Below are 6,000 nucleotides of genomic sequence, written 5' to 3'. Positions count from 1 at the left end.
ATATATATATTAGCCTAATATATAAATAAATCTAAATTATATACATATTTTGAAATGATTTGTTAAAGTAATCAAAAAGTGACAGTAAAGACATTTATAATGTTTCATAAAAATTGTATTTTTAAAGAGATGCTGTTATTTTGAACTGTATTTATAATTCTGAAACCAAAAATCTAGCAGTTTAAAAAAAATGTAATCAGCGCAACTGTTTTCAACATAGATAAAATAAAAAACGTTTTACTATACATTGTATAATACAGCTTTACCATCACAGGAATAAATTACTTATAAATTATTTTAAAATATATTAAAATAAAAAAATGGTATAGTACACTCTAACAAAAACGGTGCTGTATAGTACTAAAAGTGGTTATTTGGCTTGTAATCATAGGGGAACCGCTTTAAGTGCTGAACAGCACCAAATCTTGGTGATTCAGTGGTTCTCCAGTGGTTCTTCACCAGTTCTTTGGGATGACTGAGGTGCTATATAGCACCATTACCATATACAGAACCTGTTAAAGGTCTCGTTCTTCGCGATTCCATCTTTCAAACTTTAGTTAGTGTGAAATGTTGCTGTTAGAGCATAAATAATACCTGTAAAATTATAAAGCTCAAAGTTCAATGCCAAGCGAGATATTTTATTTAACAGAAGTTCCCTTTCAAAGCCTACAGCAAACGGCCGGTTTGGGCTACAGCAGGAAGTGCAGGGATGTAATGACGTCACTAGAACCGTTTGTTGACTAACCCTCCGCCGACAAGAACACGCAAAATAGGGGGCGTGGTCTCGTTGCTCTCCCACGTGGAGAAGAGCGCGCATTGAGTGCTTGCTTCTCCCCGGTATGGTAAGAGGCGGGACCTTTCCGGGCAAAGAGCGTTAAGCTGCTGTCCAATCACATCACGGGAAGCGCTGGCCCAATCAGAACTCGTTACGTATTTCTGAAGGAGGGACGTAATAGAACAAGGAAATCCTCAGGCCGTTTTTAGGACAGAGGAAACAGCGCTGTACAGATAAGTACATTTGTTTGAAAAATACTGTGTTTTTTTACACGCGAAACATGAACTCATGTTAAATTGCACACTGTAAACATAATCAAAGCTTCCAAAACACGCGAAGAACAGGACCTTTAAGGCCCTGTATTGTTCTTCGGGGTTTTTGAGCAGTTCTTTTGGGGTAGTAAAGGTGCTATATACCCGAGAACCACTTTTTTTAGAGTGCAATATTTCATGGTGCTACTGTAAATTCAAATAAATGCAGCCTTTGTGAGGAAAAGAGACTTTTCACATAAAAAAAAAAACCTTTTAAATGGTATGTCTTCATTCACTAATAAAATTTGTTCACTCATTTTGAAATATATTGCATATCTTTGAGTTGATATTATACTGTGAGTAAAAAAAGACTGATTTGCTGAGACATTTGATGAGATAAAAATAGGAAAGAGCACTGTATTGTTGTGGAGATGAGAAGATCACTGTTGCGTGTCTGGAGTCTATATGTTCTATAACGTCGTTCACACAAATAGACAACTTAAATAATATCTTGTTTTCTTTACTTGACAAGTTAATTCCATTTTTTGTAAACATTGTAATCTTTTGATAGACCTATTATGAATTTATTTTAAAGCTGCCTTTTATAGTTGTTTTAGATAAAGCAAAATGTCAGACTTCTTTTATGGCACAACGGTAGCTCATTGCTTTATTTAGTTCATTCCTCTGTGGGGAAAGTACTGAAACTCTGTTTAAGCTCTGATTTCACCACTTAACACGCCAGTTTTCAAGGTTATGTCCTCTGTGCCATCCAGGCAGGTTCATCCACTTCATTATATGATGCATGTAACAATGACACTGTGCTCCCCTTTGCCCTATACGAGCACCCACTGGCGAGCACTTCGTGGTGCAAAAACAATGAAAGACGTATTTATGGCATGAGAGGGAGAGACATCCTTTCACATGGCAGTTCATTAAGATGACGTCTCCCACTAGGGGACCTCATAGTCACTGAGACTAATGTGTTTCCTGTAGCACACATAGGAAATACAAACCTGGGGTTGATGCTGCAGCATAGCCTGAAACCTTCCTAGTTTACTAATAAATGCTTTAGTGTGATCTCCAGGGTTTAGTCCTGGTCTTCATTAGGCAGGTCTGGCCTGGTTAGAAGCAACTGGACAGGACATCACATGAGGAAACTGTACTTCTGCTGTTCTATCCAGTGCCTGTGAATTATTTTTGGTTCACGCAACCTTCCTCACCGGTGTCATCTCAGTACTTGTGGGTGTGTTTTATTTTCTCAATGATTTATGGCTTTCATTATATACACTTGATGCAAATTAGCATGGACTTGTCTTAGTTTATGGCGTTGCATTCATTCATTTTGGCAGGAACATCATGGGTCATCTTTTCCCCACTTCTGTTATCGGAGAGGTTAATTGTCTCATTGTAAAGGATATTTTACTGCAGATTCTGGGAGTAAATCTGTCGTCCTCATAAAAACCAAGAGTGCAAAACATAGGGGTTTATTTGAATTTAACTGTTGTAATTCAGTGCAACCAATGCATTATTTCCCCCCATCAAACTCCAGTATTCATCTGCATAAAGGGTCTGTTGCTCTCAGAGTTACATTAGGGCTATTGGTGCATGTTTTGGCATAGCTTTGGTTAGGATCAAATAAATGAATGTTCCTCTGTCCAAATTGCAAGCTGTGGGACTGCTATTGCCTCGCTGCTCTCACAAACCTTCCAATTGATTATGCTGACCAAGACTCTCCATTGAGCTCTCACTGGTGTCACACTATTGTCTGCTTTTCCTTTTCTTCATTCATCAACTTAGGAAACCCCCATTACTGGGCAGATGTTCCATTCTCAACAGCGTTCCTTGAGAGCCCGAGTTTCGGAATGCAGATTTGAGGCGTGGGGGTGGCAAGAAGAGGCTTCTTCTCCATCTTTCCCAGCCTCGTCTATAATGGGCCTTTCCTGGGGTTGTGCAGCAGCCATGAGTGTCTCTATTGAACCCTCACAGAGCGCAGGGCAAGAGCCTGGCGTCAGGGTCAAGGTGACAGCGCTTAGGTCGATGAATATGGATGACGTTGCTCCATCTGCTCTCGCTGCAGTGTGTAAACAAACACAGGCGTGTGAATAAGAGGCAGACGGCGTGCTCCCACAAAGTGACTCTCGTGCAGCAAGTAATAGCAAAGAGACAACTTTCCCAGCCTTTGGTGGGTAAGTGTATGTGCAATGAAAAACATCGATGAAAGAAAGATGAGTCTGCTTTGCTTTAGAGGTGTTGTGAAATGTTATAAATAAAGATAAATTTATCAGGGCTGCAGACTAAAATGACTAAATTGTGACAACACAATCTTTGCTTTGTGTACATCCATATTTTTTCAGATATAATCTGTGGTTTTAGATAAATTCTATTTTTAGGTTTTTAGTATTGTGCATGCAAAAGCCAACACGAACAAATGACTTATTCTTGAGAATAAGGGGGCTTTCACACTGGGCACATTTGCTGCAGTCTGAGTCACAGGAGCTATTATGCACAGCAGAGTGAGCGACGCTTTGGTTTAATGTATGTGCGTCGCATGAAGGGGTCTTTCTGCATCAGCACTGCCATCTCTTACACATGTTGTCCTTTTATGGAGTGCCTATTAACACTAAGTGCAAATAGTGCGCCTTGTTGGCAAGTGCTATTAACACTAGTCGTCATCGGCTAAAATGCATGTACATACTACTTTCTTCCTGAACAAGTGCTTACCCGAGTACAAGTTGCTTTCCCATTCAAATAAATTGTGCCACAGTTCCAGTGCACCTAAACTCAGACCACCTCCTACAGGTAGTCTCGGCTTCGGTACTGCAGAACCCCTGGGTCTGCATGACAGCTTTCACACAGCCTTTTCATGCAAACTGTGCAATATTTTGAATTTAACTGCCAGTGTGAGCCAGCACCCTAAAATGATCTCTAACTGGTATTTTATTCTTATTTTCTAACTTAATCATGTTAATTATATTTTATATTGCCAGAAACATTTTTTTAGACTTTGTTTTAAGACAAAAATTTAATAGGTTATTCTTTCAGGAATTAATTCTCTTTAAGTTAGAATAACTGCCAACTTGTCTTAAATCCCCAAAGGTAAGATGTTTAATACATTTATTCTTGTTTAAGCAAGAATAAATTAAGCATTACAAAAAACCTGATATAATCAATATTTCAAGGGATATGCTCAAGAACTCCGAAGTGACACCAATGATGATCATGTAAAAAAAATGCTCATGATTATGACTTTTTGCTGAATTCAAATTCAGGAACTTGCTTATGAATATTCTTAGAAACATTTTTGTTTGTGATTCGAAATGAACCAGGAAACCATACTGTGATGTACAAGTTAGTGTGGGTTACATTTAGTATATTTAGTGAATTTAAAGATCCATAGTCATAGATTTTTTTAATACTATATTTGAATAAAATAATTTATTTGGCAATAAGACTGTTGGAAATGGTAAAACCATAAACAACAACAGTGATGTTTAATTTTTTTTTACATTTTGCTAAACAGAAATAAACAGATTTACACAATCAAAATTACCAGTGAGAGCTTCAAATTAGAGTCTGTTATCTACCCACAAATAAAACTGACAAAGTGCCTGAGAATGTGCTTATATTGTTTTACAGCTCTCAGGGGGAACTTGCGCCTGTCTGCAAATTTAATTTACTCATCTGATATGTCTACGGTTTTATCCTCTTTCATGTGTTACGCTGATAAGAGTCCCAGAGGAGTCTCACAGCGGACAGCAAATGTCACATTTGTATAAAGCCAGGTCATAATGGCCCTGTATGAAGATTGTGCTTGCATGATATTTTAGAACACAAAAGATAACCACAAAAACAGTGTGTTTGATAATCATAATAAATCAGTGAAGATCACTGAAAAAAGAACCCAAAAAGAAGCATTTGAGTCATATTAAGACCGAGATTGCAGATGGCACTTAATCAAGATTAAACAGGAGGCAAAATGGATTATAAACTAAAAAGTTGAGAAGAAGCCAATCACGGCACTGTTGTACAGGCGACCATTATAAGTATCTTAAGCTCTTTGCGGTGGGGGGTTTTAACATTGGCTGGTAGTTTGGTCTAGTGTTTGTAAGCCCCATGTGGTCCAACTTTAAGCTCCTTCTGTCTGAAATGCCAATCAGCTGTGCAAAGTGAATGCGTGCAGAATTCACGCATACTGAATGGCAGTATAGAGAGTTTAAAGAGGACTATTGTTCCCTGATTCTTTCTGCCTCAAACTAGCAGGTGTAATCCACAATATGCATGTAGTTTAGTTTGAATCATCTGAAACTAGGGAGTGTGTGCAAACAATAGCTAAGTGATGCCCATATGTCGGTATATTTTAAGAAACAAGACATCTTGATGGCACTAGGAGCCGTTTGATAATTATTAAATTTGCGTCATTTTGGTCATAGTTACTGCCACAAGTGTTGTTCTGTACCTTGTTTATGTATTGAAATCATAAGAAAATGTTGTTTGAAAAGATATTTTGTGTTTAGTATTATAAGAAGCAAATACATGTTAAATACATTTTGTTAACAATACTTGTGTACAGCAAACAGAGACTACCATCTGTTACAATTCTTAAAATCCTTATTTGATATTGGTTAGCTGCTTTGCACATGTTGAGAATTCTTCTCTTTGTGAATTACCTGAAATTTATTTAACATAGTTTTCCAGGCATTCACTCTTCTTTGGTGGCCTAGTTAACACAGCTGTGCTGGAGAAAATAAATAAATAATGGGAATCTCCAAACAGCTATGGCTTTGCGACAAGACGCCCCATATCTGCTGAAAGCTTGTGTTCCCAGTTTTAGCCCTATATTGTATTAACAAACACTAGGCACAGTGAGAGGAAGCGATAATGTGAGGGATCCAAGATAAACGATCGTCTGGATCTCAATCTGTGATAATTTAATTCTACATAGTGTACATGAGGAAAATGTCAATATTGAGCATT

Source organism: Pseudorasbora parva, chromosome 12 (assembly GCF_024679245.1).
Source record: "Pseudorasbora parva isolate DD20220531a chromosome 12, ASM2467924v1, whole genome shotgun sequence".
NCBI classification, from domain to species: domain Eukaryota; kingdom Metazoa; phylum Chordata; class Actinopteri; order Cypriniformes; family Gobionidae; genus Pseudorasbora; species Pseudorasbora parva.
This window is presented reverse-complemented; position numbering follows the sequence as displayed.